The 14,886-nt window shown below is 47.1% G+C and overlaps 1 protein-coding gene across 1 annotated transcript in view; it reads left to right on the top strand.

Moving 5' to 3' along the window:
• The window catches only part of TRAPPC9 (trafficking protein particle complex subunit 9), an 806,634-nt gene that overhangs the window by 757,624 nt on the left and 34,124 nt on the right, over positions 1 to 14,886 (top strand). The gene's annotated exons all lie outside the window — the stretch shown is intronic.

The raw sequence follows: 14,886 nt of genomic DNA, 5'->3' as shown, positions 1-14,886 counted from the left end.
AAGGTCCCCTGTCCCTCAAAACTGGGGCAATGCATTGGGTAAGTTAGGCGGCCACGAGGCCCCTGTAAGTGCGAGGCTTTAGGCGACCGCCTAACTTTTTACCCCAAAAAACTGGGAGAACGTATTGACTCGAGTATAAGCTTAGGGTGTCCATCTGCATGCCCCACTGTGCCCATGCCTAGACTGACGTTTAACATGGGAGTCTATGAAAGGGGTGCCCGGCTTTGAAAAATCGGTGCTCCCCATCCATAGGTCCCCTAGACAACAAACTTTGCACACTTGTAGAGGAAGAGTGGGCCTAAATGTGTGCCAAGTTCCGGGTCCAGAAGACCTAAGACAGGCTGGTGCCGGGTCCCCAAAATTACCGGAGAAATTACGTTTAACATGGGAGTCTATGTAAGGGCTGCCCGAATTTGAAAAATCGGTGCTTCCTGGTCGTAGGTCCCTTGGCCAACAAACTTTGCACACTTGTAGAGGAAGAGTGGGGCTACACGTGTGCCAAGTTCCGGGTCCAGGAGACCTAAGACAGGCTGGTGCCGGGTCCCCAAAGTCCGGGATATCAGGCGCAAAAAGGTGACTCGAGTATAAGCCGAGGAGGGCATTTTCAGCACAAACAAATGTGCTGAAAAACTCGGCTTATACTTGAGTATATACAGTAAATAAAAAAACAGAACCCTATGTACTGCACAGTGCTTTTCCTATAGAATGGGATTTTCCCTTTAAGCTGCTATACATCGAGATTCCTTTTCATGCCATCTCTTGGCCCTGCTCCAAATTAATACACTTCTAATTACTTTCATAGAGAGCCTTAATGTACATCTTTATGATACCCATAAACCTCATGTTGTAACGGGCGCTGAACACTCCTGAGTCATACATATACTGGAGGACCAAATGACCTGCGATGTGTTTAAAATGCCCCCCTGGCTCTTGTGCGGGGGTAGTGAGGAAGCGGCAAAGCGTATGGCGGCGTGCCAATATATTAAGATTTTCCCATTTCTGGATGATTTAGCCTGCAAAGCCCTACATGAAGTTTTATACACGAGCCACGCTCATAATTTAAGGGGAAAAAAAAAAGGAAAAGATCGTGGACGGGATCTCTTTATTTAAAGTAAAACTAAAGGCAAAACTTTTTTTTATTCATTTTGGATAGAGTAGGAGAGGGTTATAACTAGGGTTGTCCCGATACCGATACTAGTATCGGTATCGGGACCGATACCGAGTATTAGCAGGAATACTCGTACTCCCGCAAATACCCCCGATGCCAAAATAGAATACTCCCCCTCCCCCCCCCGCCGCCGCCGTCGTGTGTCGCAAAGCCGCTGCCGCGTTAATCACCGCGGCACGGGGAACATTACAGTCAGCTTTCGTTTGAAAAGCTGTTTTCCCCGCCGCGCATAGACACTCCCCCGAGCTATGACTAAGCATTAGTTGTTAATGCGAAACGCGTCAGCTGTCTATCCCACTGTATGCTGTTGTGTGCTGTGCATTTTTTCCTTTTTACAATAAAGAGCACGTCTTTTTTCATTAAGACTTTTTGAAATGCGGCTGTCCATCCATTCTCCCACCTGCTTAATTCTATGCATTGCCAGCACCCGTGTGATTCCTGAGTGGACATTGATTACCTGCCTGTGCTCACCTGGAGCGGCGGTCTCCCTACCTAGCATAGACACTCCCCCTTGAACGGATCTGTCCAATCGCGAGCAAGGGGGAGTGTCTCTATACACAGCGCGGCAGGGAAAACAGCTATTCAAACGAAAGCTGACTGTAATGTTCCCCGCGCGGTGATTAACGCGGCAGCGGCATCATTTAGGTATGGGGACATGACTGCATGTGGTGGGGACATGGCTGCATGTGGGGGGACATGGCTGGATATGTTGGGGACATGGCTGCATATGTTGGGGACATGGCTGCATATGTTGGGGACATGGCTGCATATGTTTGGGGACATGGCTGCATATGTGGGGGACATGGCTGCATTTGGGGACACATTTAAAAAAAAGTATCGGTATTCGGTATCGGCGAGTACATAAAAAAAAGTATCGGTACTTGTACTCGGTCCTAAAAAAGTGGTATCGGGACAACCCTAGTTATAACCCCTGTAAAGTTTATTTTTCCCCTCTGTGTCCCATTGGGGAGATTCCTCTGTACTTCCTGTCCCGGAGCCAAAACAGGAAATGAGTGCAAATCCCTCCAAAGTGAGGGAATCCTTGGCTGTCACCAGAGCTAGTGTCCCCAATTGGAGAATTTCTCTTCTATTCCTGTTCTGGAGACAACACAACATTTAGGATTTTCTTTTACTTTCACTTTCGGTGATAATGGTAAACGGGACAAATAGAGAGGGTGATTCTGCCCAATAGGGGAACTCACCGCAATAAAAACCCGACAGGGAATTCTATTCCCTCTACACTCCATGCAAATCTTATGTTTTGTCTTTAGTTACACTTGAAGTGAGTGCCCTGGTTCGGTATTAGGCCTGGTGTAGGGGAAATTTCTCCAGAGGACAAGGGTCCTAGGTTGTCACGTATCTCAGATCAACATAATGTGCAGGAATGAAAGGGCCAAACCAGTACCAGTACTATAGAGTCTAGAACCAGGGACTGGAACTTGCAGTTTTTAACTCTAAATGACCCATTACGGCCCTGGTTTCTAACCTGCTGCCCTTTGACACTTTTTGTACGGCCCTCAGGGCCCCTGCAGACACTGATCCGTGTGGCCCTCAGGGCCCCTGCAGACACTAATCTGTATTTCCCTGTTGTAGCAGTGATCTCTAGTCTGACTGACTCCTGAAGCATGCCCCAGTCTCCAAAAACTCCTATAGCATGTTCACAGTCTCCAACAGCTCCCATAGCACAGTCTCCTAAAGTTTCCTGCAACATGGCTGCAGTCTCTGACTATCTCTTGTATCATGTCCACGGTCTCTAACCATCTCTTGCATCATGTCCACGGTCTCTAACCATCTCTTGTGTCATGTCCACGGTCTCTAACCATCTCTTATATCATGTCCACTGTCTCTGATGATCTCTTGCATTGTGTCCACGGTCTCTGACCATCTCTTGCATCATGTCCACGGTCTCTGACCATCTCTTGCATCATGTCCACGGTCTCTGACCATCTCTTGTATCATGTCCACAGTCTCTAACCATCTCTTGTTTCATGTCAACGGTCTCTGACCATCTCTTACATCATGTCCACGGTCTCTGACCATCTTTTACATCATGTCCACGGTCTCTGACCACCTTTTACATCATGTCCACGGTCTCTGACCATCTCCTGCATCATGTCCGCAGTCTCTGACCATCTCTTGCATCCTGTCCACAGTCTCTGACCATCTCTTGTATCATGTCCGCAGTCTCTAGCCATCTCTTGTATAATATCCGCAGTCTCTGACCATCTCCTGCATCATGTTCACAGTCTCTGACCATCTCTTGTATCATGTCCTCGGTCTCTGACCATATCTTGCATCATGTCCGCAGTCTCTGACCATCTCTTGTATAATGTCTGCAGTCCCTGACCATCTCTTGTATCATGCCATCAGTCTTTGATTATATTCGGTTTTGTGTCTGCTGTCTCTGACACTGAATATTCATTTACTTATATGTGTGACCCTTTGGGTGGGGGGGGGGGGGGTATCATTTCAACCTCTGATGAAGGGGACCTGCAGAGCTCCCAAAACACTTTGGCTTTTTACTGAAAACTATTTTTACGGCCTTTTCATGCTTTCCACGCGCTGACTGTGACCAACATTGTCCAATCAAAATGAAAATGCCCTTCGTTTGCAAAAGTACTGACCCCACCCCACACCTCGTTATGCACATAGCACGGGTTAAAAAAAAAAAAAAAGAAATGTCATAAACTACAAATCAGGAACAAACTGAATATTTTGCCAAAGGTTCTTCAAAGCTCGATGTAAACATAGAATTCTTATTTTAGTAGATATGACTTGTGTCTTAGTCATTGGTGAGAGCGAGCAAATTAAAAAATCTCGCCCCTGAGGACGGTAACACCACAGCAAAGAGCAGCAATAAACCAAGGCAATGAAACCATAATAGAGACGCAGGCTCTGTAAGTATATTTGTTCACTTCTTCCTATTTTAAATCCCGAGCACCGTCAGTTTTTATGATGGAGACGAAAGGCTAAATACATCCACAGCGCTACAGTTATAACGCCATAAAAAGTAACATTTATGTCTCAGACAATCCGTCTGCGGGACAGGCAAAGCTAGAAAATGTTCATTAATGGCTAAGTCCACCTTTTTAAAAAAAAAATGTATCAATGCACCCTCAATATTAACCACTTCAGCCCCGGAAGAATTTACCCCCTTCCTGACAACTTTTTTGCACTGTGTCGCTTTAACTGACAATTGCGAGGTCGTGCGACGTGGCTCCCAAACAAAATTGGCGTCCTTTTTTTTCCATGAATAGAGCTTTCTTTTGGTGGTATTTGATCACCTCTGCGGTTTTTATTTTTTGCGCTATAAACAAAAAAAGCGACAATTTTGAAAAAAATTACTTTTTGCTATAATAAATATCCTCAAAAACGATATAAAAAAAGTGTTTTTCTTCAGTTTAGGCCGATACGTAGTAAAAAAAAAATCACAATAAGCGTATATTGGTTTGCGCAAAAGTTATAGCGTCTACAAAAGAGGGCATCATTTTATGGCATTTTTATTATTTTTTTTTTTATTAGTAATGGCGGCGATCTGCGATTTTTATCATGACGGCGACATTATGGCGGACACATCGGACACTTTTGACGCTATTTTGGGACCATTGTCATTTATACAGATATCAGTGCTATAAAAACGCACTGATTACACCCAAAATTTCGACGCATGCTCAAACGATTCGACGCATGCTCGGAAGCATTGAACTTAATTTTTTCGGTTTGCCGTAGTGTTGTATGTCACCGGCGTTCTTGATGGTCCAAAGTTCAGAGAACTTTTGTGTGATCGTGTGTATGCAAGCCAAGCCTGAGCGGAATTCTGTCGGAAAAACCATCCAAGGTTTTTCCGACGGAAAATCCGATCGTGTGTACAGCATTAGAGCTGTGAAAATGTGGAAGAGACTCCCTCCAGAGGTGGTTCTGGCCAGCTCATTAAGAAAGGCCTCTTGATACTTTTCACATTTATAGGTAAATTTGATGCGGGGGAAAATCAGATTGCCTCTCGGGGGATCAGGAAGGAATTTTTTTCCCCTGCTGTAGCAAATTGGATCTCATGCTCTGCTGGGGTTTTTTGCCTCCCTCTGGATCAACTGTGGGTATAATATTGGGTGTATGGGATTGTACGATATTTTTTATTTTATTTACTTTATGGTTGAACTAGATAGACTTGTGTCTTTTTTTTAACCTGACTAACTATGTAACTATATAATCCATGCAAAGATTCAATTGAAGCAATTTCATTGGACAAAGAGTATTTTCCTACACGTGTGGGTTACTGGTGTCATGATATTTGTATGGCCACCCTTAGTCAGGTGGTAAACAAAGCTATCTTATTAGTCTGACCAGCTCTTTATCCATTTTGTTCCTCCACTTGAATCTTTGCTTGAATCGGGTGGGAATTGCCAAAAGCACTATCCACCCAGATCAAGCCACTGTATTCCAAGGCAGATGGTGGCTTGAATGTGGTGGATGGTTCTTTTAGTGGATTCCACCCTATCCTGAGTCTTTCCCTCCTCATGTAGAGCACAGGTCCTCTTTTATTTGTATGACCAAAATCTAGTTAGTCTGATCAGCTCTTGGTCCTACCGTGTTTTCCCGAAAATAAGACCTACCCCGAAAATAAGACCTAGCGTTATTTTCCAGGAGAGCTGAAAATAAGCCCTAGTTTAAAATGTTTGTAACATCCTATAATCCTCTCTACCACAGTATTATATAATGTACAATGTGTGTGTGTTTCTGTAATATAATTGCGGGGAAGAGAGCTCCGGCGGGTCACAGAAGTGCAGAGCGACGCTATAACAAAGGTACTTGGCACAATTATATTACAGAAACACACATTGTACATTATATACTGTACTGTAATAGAGTGGATTATAGGATTTTACAAGCATTTTAAACTCAGTTCACACTGGAGAATCCTGACAGGCAGGGAGGGAGAGGGGGAGAGAAGACAGCACATTGGGGTAGATTCAGTAAGCAATTGCGTCTGCATATCCATAGATACGCAGCGCAATTGCTTAGTTGCGCCGGCGTATCGACTGCTCCTGATTCAGAAAGGTCGATACGCCGACTGCAGCCTAAGATATGACTGGCATAAGGCTCTTATGCCGTCGTATCGTAGGCTGCATTCTTACGATGGCCGCTAGGTGGCGTTCCCGTAGTGGTCAGCGTAGAGTATGCAAATTGCATACTCACGCCGATTCACAACCGTACGCGAGCCCTGCGTACGCATTTTACGTCGTTTGCGTTCGTCGGTTTCTGCGTAAGGCTGCCCATGCTATTAGCAGGGGCAGCCAATGCTAAGTATACCCGTCGTTCCCGCGACGCGCTTTTTAAAAATTACGTAGTTTGCGTAAGTGAATCGTGAATGGCCCTGGACGCCATTTACGTTCACGTTGAATCAAATGACGTCCTTGCGACGTCATTTACCTCAATGCACGTCGGGAAAGTTTCCCGTTCGGCGCGGGAACGCGCCTAATTTAAATGATCCACGCCCCCTACGGGATCATTTAAATTACGCGCGCTTACGCCGGGCAGTTTTACGGAGCGCACACGCAAATTATGGAGCTACTGCTTCGTGAATGAAGCGTAGCGCACGTAATTTACGGAGGCGTATCGTAAAAACAGTAAGCTGCGCCTCCGTAGTAGTGCGCGCCCCTACCTAAATCCACCCCATTATATGGTAAGACCTACCCCAAAAATAAGCCCTACTGTGTCTTTTGTTGCCAAAATTAATATAAGACCCAGGCTTATTTTTGGGGAAACACGATATTAGGTGGCTCCTAGCATATCTTTGCATGGATTGGGTGCAGATTGCTGAAAAGGACCGCCCTGTTCATGCCACCATATGCCAAGGCAGATGCTGGATAGTGTGGGGTCTGCTGAAAGGATTATTCACTCGGTTCAAGCCACTGTATGCCAAAAAAGATGGTGGCTTGAACCGAAGGATAGTTCTTTAAGCAGACCCCATCCTATTCTGAGTATTTCCCTCCCCATGCAGCGTGTTGGTCCTCTGTTCCAGTCTGTCTTTTGTTGGTGGTAATATTTTGATTCCTTGCCAATGTTCATCATAATGTTATCAAATGACTCATCCATGATCCATTGTGTAAGATTATCTCTTTTATTTCAACTGCATATGCATCCTTGAAAAAGTGGACTTTGTTCCAAGAAGCGCATTGGATGAAAGGAATCCTATGCAAGATGATCTGCCACGTGGCATGCGACTACGAGATTGTAAACAGGTCTTTTTCTTTTGTTTTTTAACCTGGGGAGTATATGAACGTTCAACAAACTATTCTATACACACCGATCAGCTCTAACATTATGACCACTGGCAGTTAAAGGGGTTGTAAAGGTTCGTTTTTTTAGGGCTGTTACTGATTAAAAATGTTGTGTTCGATTAATCGTTTTTTTTTTTATCGACTAATTTCGACGAATTATAACGCACATACAGATCCAACTACTTTTAGCTGATCTCCTTGCAGGCTGATTCCCAGTGCAGCTACCGACCACTGGAAAAATGGACAACAGGATACAAAAAACACGCAAAGGCAGCGCTCGATGGGAATAGCATTAAAACTTTTATAGTCTTCAAGTAGGTAACAAAATAAATATTGCACTGAAGATAAAATCGATGTAGCTACATAAACTGTAAAAATGGTACGAGTAATACCAAACGGTAACAAAACAGTCATAAAAACATGTAGCCAAGTATGATACTGGTATAAAAATGTGTACAACGATACCACTGCTGAATCCAGATGAGGAGGGGTTAACATCAGTCCGTCAGCATGTAGATGTCCCGTGAAGGGAACTATCACAACTCCCAGTGGATGGCTGTAGAATCCCAGGTTGATAGAGGGAAGTGTAACAGCCCTTGCGTGTGGCAGATAGTAAAGTCCCGCCGGCATGCAGATATGAAGGCACAGCAAAGGAGCCCTTCAGATGGACACGGCAAGCCCCGCCGGTGTCCATGACGTCACCGGATCTCCGACGGAACTCCCTGAAGACCCGGAAGCCGGTGGAGATGTGAGTACTGATCAAAAGAATCAATCACATGCAATGACGCAGCGCTCCGGGGGCGGGGCCGTGTGATGCAGTCGGCGGCTAGGGCCGCCAGTTGTAGCACAGGAGCGTGCCCGCAAGCTAACCCCCTTGGGAGAGCACTTCCCATTAAGAGGGTTAGCTGATGTGGGGAGGAGCCAAGACAGTCACGAGGGACCACAGAAGACGAGGATCAGGGCCACTGTGTGCAAAACGAACTGCACAGTGGAGGTAAGTGGCCCCGATCCTCGTCTTCTGGGGTCCCTCGGTGGCTGTCTCGGCTCCTCCCCTCAAGAGCTCACCTCCTTCCAGGAAGCTCTCTCCCAAGGGGGTTAGCTTGAAGGTGCGCTCCCGTGTGATACACTTGGCGGTTATGGCCACCACTCTATCACTCGCCCCCCGCTCCCCAATGCACCGCGTCATTGATTAGATTGACAGCAGCAGGAGCCAATGGCTGTACTGCTATCAATCTCCAATGAAGAGCCAAGAAGACCGGGCCGAGTAGTCCAATCCAATAGAATAGCTACTGGAGCTCACATGCTGGTTCACAGTTTGTCCTGTATGGGGTTGTGTAGCCGCAGACCGGTCAGGATGCCCATGCTGACCCGTGTCCACAGCCAAAGTGTCTACAATGGGCACGTGAGCATCAGAACTGGACCACAGAGCAATAGAAGAAGGTGGCCTGGTCTGATTAATTCAAGAATGGTTTGAGGAACACAACAAGAAGTGTGAGGTTTTGCCCTGACATCCAAATTCTACAGATCTCAATCCAATCGAGCATTTGTGGGATGTGTGTGTGTGTCAGATCTATGGAGGCCCCACCTCAAAACTTACAGGACTTAAAGGATCTGCTAGTGATGACTTGATGCCAGATACCACAGCATACCTCAGTGGCGTTGTCATGGATATGCAATAGTCTGGCAGCTTACCTGTTTCCATCTGTCCATTAAGAGGCCTGACTCTGTTCTGGTTACCTTCTTATCTCCTCTACTTCCTGTATGGCCCCACCCAGGCCATCCCAGGAAGTCTATATTAACTGTTGCACTACAGGCCTGCAGTGCTGTTCAACAGTGTTGTTTGCTTAAGTTCCTGTCTGCAGTGTGCTACGATTACCTCTCTGTGTACCGTTTTTGGCTCGTCCCTGACTTCTCCTGTTTGCCTGTGCCCTTGACCTCTTGCCTGTCCCTCGGTTACCCTTGTCTGCCTGTTGCCCTGACCTCGGCCTACCCATCACTACCATTTGTCCTGCTTGCTGCTTCCCCTCTCTCTCTGCGGAGCGTGAGCTAGGGGATTCCAGGGGTCACGACCTGGATCCAGCTGCGGCGAAGGCCATACTCACCACTAGAGGCTCTGGTGAACACAAAGCTGGGTCTTAGACTCCGCACCCTGGGCGATCTTGGGTTCACGCTTCCTCTCTGATAGCAGCAGTCGGCTATAGGGTTCACTACTCTGTGGTGCATCCCTGACCCCAACGGGGTGCACTTGTCACCTGGCCACAGGTGACCTGACAGTCGTCACTAAGGACGGTGTCACCCAGGGCGGTAAAACATGGTGTCATCTCCCCTCTCAGTACAGACCCCCCTCTCCGTCAGTACAGATCCCCCTCTCCACTTTTGTTAGTAGGGAGATGGGGGGTCAGATATGTGCTGGGGGGGCACTTGGAGAGGTGAATAGGTTTGTGCTCTTGTGGGTGGTCGGATTTCAAATCCAGCCCCCACTTCTAGGCCCTTTCCCCTCCCAAAGCACCCCACCAGCACATATCCTAAACCCCCCCCCCCCCCAATCACTGCTTCATCTTTTTTAACTTGCCCCCTTTCCTAGTCACTGTCCCCCTTCTCTGTCCATCTACAACATAATAAACTTAGTACAGACCTCAGATCAGTGCGGGATATGCACTGTGTTTCTCCTCCTGTGGCAACTCTCCCGAGACTTGAACACGATTGCACATCTCTGGGGAGATCTGAAAATGGCTGTGCACCGACCCTCCCCATCCAACCTGATGGAACATGAGAGGTCCTGCAAAGAAGAATGGGAGAAACTGCCCAGAAATTGATGCTACAAGCTTGGCAAGCCTTACTCAAAAAGAGTTGAGGCTGTAATTGGTGTCAAAGGTCCTTCAACAAAGTATTGCGCAAAGGCTGCCAATACTTATGTACATGGGAATGTTTTTGTCGTTTTTTTATTTTTAATAAATTTGCAAAGATTTCAAACAAACTTCTTTCATGTTGTCATTATGGGGAATTGTTTGTAGAAGTTTAAGTTTTGGGAAGAGGCTGTAACATAACAAAATGTGGAAAAAGTGAAGCGCTGTGAATACTTTCTGTAAGCACTGTATGCAAAGTCCATATACTGTATTTATCGGCGTATACCGCGCACTTTTTTCCCCTTAAAATCAGGGGGAAATCGTGAATGCGCGATATACGCCGATCCCCGCTGTCTCTGAGCGCCGCAGCCTAGAGCCGAGCCGAGTGTACTGCGCACTCGGCTAGGCTCTGCCCGCCGCAGCCTAGAGCTGAGGCGAGTGTACCGCGCACTCAGCTAGACTCGGCCACGCTCAGAGCCCGCAGCCACGCAAGAGGAGCCGAGAGAAGCCGATACAAGCCGATAGGAGCCGAACACACAGGAAATCTGGCTCCTCTCGGCTCGACCGAGGTGCCAAATCCAAAAACAAACACCGCTGCAACCCCGGGCAAGGTGCGGATGGACTCACAGATGGACACCCACAAAGCTGGAGGACCCCGCGCAAGTAAGCCGCAGACAGACACCCACAAGGCTGGACGGACCCCGCGCAAGGAAGTCGCAGACGGACACCCACAAGGCTGGACGGACCCCGCGCAAGGAAGCCGCAGATGGACACCCACAAGGCTGGACGGACCCCGCGCAAGGAAGCCGCAGACGTACATCCACAAGGCTGGACGGACCCCACGCAAGGAAGTCGCAGACGGACACCCACAAGGCTGGACGGACCCCGCGCAAGGAAGCCGCAGACGGACACCCACAAGGCTGGACGGACCCCGTGCAAGGAAGCCGCAGACGGACACCCACAAGGCTGGACGGACCCCGCGCAAGGAAGCCACAGACGGACACCCACAAGGCTGGACGGACCCCGCGCAAGGAAGCCGCAGACGGACGCCGGACAAGGCCGCCGATGGACGCAGGGCAAACATGTAATTTTTTTTCCCCTAAACTACCTTTCTAAGCTTGGGGTGCACGTTATACGCCGGCACGCGGTATACACCAATAAATACGCTATGTTTTATAACTCCCAACATTTGTGGAAAATGCTACAAAAATATAAAATCTTTAAAGCCATGTCAACGCATTTCGCTCAGAATTTCACTTCTTCAGGACAGGGTTGGATAAGGATTATGGCTGCACTGTACATTTTTATAAATTACAGTCTATGGTAAATTTTATGTGGTTTCGGTAAAAAAAATTGGGAAATTTTATAGATTGTTTATGGTTTCTCAGTGCTACATAAGGAGTCCGTTTTTTCTTTACTAATTGACTAATTATGGGAGTGAGATCTAAATATCATTTTTACACTATAGTATCTTACTCCTTTTTGTTCTCCATAGTATTTCAAGGGTTGCTGCATTGCAGACACACAATTTTTAAATGTTTGGGAAATGTTCTGCAAAATCTTGGGCTTTCGGAAGGCATTTCTTGGCAGAGGCTGGATGAATTAATGAGGTATAAACACCTTGCACGTCACGCTCTGCCACAGCCGCAAAGTTTAGGGTCCACTTATACAATTTTCCTGCTTAGCATAGCAGCAAAGTTTTTTTTTTTTTTTTTACAGCGCCCATCAAAGCAAAGAAAGATCCAGCGGCTGGTTTATAGAAAGCTTCTCATTATACACTCGTCTACCTTTTCCACTAAGTTTTCAAAAGTGATCTTTCTTCATTCACGTTTTGTGTGGGTTCATGTTAAACCGGCTGATTGGAGAGACGGTCTGCACAAATGTTTAAATATTAAGAGCAACAGAAAAACACTGTTATGAGGAACGACGCTGAAGGGCTCTTTCAACCTGCAGAGAAGACCTCAAAATGTGTAACAGAAATATAGAACAGCCACTGTGCCCATCAGATGCAGACACTGTACCCATCAAACGCAGCCACTGTGCCCATCAAACGCAGCTACTGTACCCGTCAGATGCAGCCACTGTGCCATCAAATGCAGCCACTGTGCCATCAAACGCAGCCACTGTACCCATAAATTGCTGCTACTGTGCCCCATCAATTGCCGCTACTGTGCCCCATCAATTGCCGCTACTGTGCCCCATCAATTGCCGCTACTGTGCCCCATCAATTGTCGCTACTGTGCCCCATCAATTGTCGCTACTGTGCCCCATCAACTGCCGCTACTGTGCCCCATCAACTGCCGCTACTGTGCCCCATCAATTGCCGCTACTGTACCCCATCAATTGCCGCTACTGTGCCCCATCAATTGCCAGCATTGTGCCCATCAATTGCTGCTACTGTGCCCCATCAATTGCCGCTACTGTACCCCATCAATTGCCGCCAGTGTGCCTATCATTTGCCGCCACTGTGCCTATCATTTGCTGCCACTGTGCCCATCAATTGCTGCCACTGTGCCCCATCAATTGCTGCCACTGTGCCCCATCAATTGCCGCTACTGTGCCCCATCAATTTCTGCTACTGTGCCCCATCAATTGCCGCTACTGTGCCCCATCAATTGCCGCTACTGTGCCCCATGAATTGGCGCTACTGTGCCCATCAATTGCCGCTACTGTGCCCCATCAATTGCAGCTACCATGCCCCATGAATTGGCGCTACTGTGCCCATCAATTGTCGCTACTGTGCCCTATCAATTGTCGCTACTGTGCCCCATTAATTGTCACTACCATGCCCCATCAATTGTCGCTACCGTGCCCCATCAATTGCCGCTACCGTGCCCATCAATTGTCGCTACTGTGCCCCATCAATTGCCGCTACTGTGTCCATCAATTGCCGCTACTGTGCCCCATCAATTGCCGCTACTGTGTCCATCAATTGTTGCTACTGTGCCCCATCAATTGTCGCTACTGTGCCCATCAATTGCTGCTACTGTGCCCCATCAATTGTTGCTACTGTGCCCCATCAATTGCCGCTGCTGTGCCCCATCAATTGCCGCTACTGTGCCCCATCAATTGTCGCTACTGTGCCCCATCAATTGACGCTACTGTGCCCCATCAATTGTCGCTACTGTGCCCCATCAATTGCCACTACTGTGCCCCATCAATTGCCGCTACTGTGCCCATCAAATGTCGCTACTGTGCCCCATCAATTGTCGCTACTGTGCCCATCAATTGTCACTACTGTGCACATCAATTGCTGTTACTGTGCCCCATCAATTGTAGCTAATGTGCCCCATCAATTGTCTCTACTGTGCCCATCAATTGCTGCTACTGTGCCCCATCAATTGTCGCTACTGTGCCCCATCAATTGTCACTACTGTGCCCATCAATTGCTGTTACTGTGCCCCATCAATTGTAGCTACTGTGCCCCATCAATTGTCGCTACCGTGCCCCATCAATTGCCGCTACCGTTCCCATCAATTGCCGCTACCGTGCCCATCAATTGTCGCTACTGTGCCCCATCAATTGTCTCTACTGTGCCCATCAATTGCTGCTACTGTGCCCCATCAATTGTCGCAACTGTGCTCCATCAATTGTCGCTACTGTGCCCCATCAATTGTCACTACTGTGCCCATCAATTGTCACTACTGTGCCCATCAATTGTTGCTACTGTGCCCCATCAATTGTTGCTACTGTGCCCCATCAATTGCTGCTACTGTGCCCATAAATTGTCGCTACTGTGCCCCATCAGTTGCTGCTACTGTGCCCCATTAATTGTCACTACTGTGCCCATCAATTGTTGCTACTGTGCCCCATCAATTGCTGCTACTGTGCCCATCAATTGCTGCTACTGTGCCCATCAATTGCTGCTACTGTGTCCATCAAAAAAGAAATAAAAATATATATAAAAAATATAAATATATATATATATATATATATTTTTTTTTTAAATTAATAAAAAGAAATTACAAAAAAAGGGGCAACCCCCCTTTTTTGTAATTTCTTTTTATTAAAAAAAAAAAACCTTTTTAAAAAAAAATATATATTTTATATATATTTTTATTTCTTTTTTTTCTTTTTATTAAAGGCCCCAGTGGTCCCCAGGGCCCCGGATGGCTACCCCCCTTTTTTTAATATATATTTTTATTTATTTCTTCTTTTTTTTGTAACGCCCCCCCCCCCCCCCCCCGGTTCTCTGCTCCAGGGGGCCCATGCCTGAAGCTGTGTAAGGGGCTCCATAATTCCTGATGGCGGCCCTGGTTCCTATGCATGTAAAGGCAGGCGTCCCAATACTTTTATAATAATACCGTATATATGTTTCTTGAGTAATTCACTCACGCAGACTTGCAAAGTTACTGACAGGTCCACTTTAAATCCAATTTCCAGCACTCCTGAGAAATTGTGCGATTCCCGTCCAATGTATAAAGTCTATGTGAGATCAGACGGTACCGGCCGCATATACAGCACAGCCTCCAATCACAATAGATTAGCTGCTTTGCAGATACGGGATCCCAGGGCGCCGTACACAACCTCCGATCACAGAGCCCCCCCCATCCCCTCCCCCGCGTTATCCTATGCACGGGGTTCGGATGGGATT

Source organism: Rana temporaria, chromosome 5, assembly GCF_905171775.1.
Source record: "Rana temporaria chromosome 5, aRanTem1.1, whole genome shotgun sequence".
Classification (NCBI taxonomy): domain Eukaryota; kingdom Metazoa; phylum Chordata; class Amphibia; order Anura; family Ranidae; genus Rana; species Rana temporaria.
This window is presented reverse-complemented; position numbering and strand designations above follow the sequence as displayed.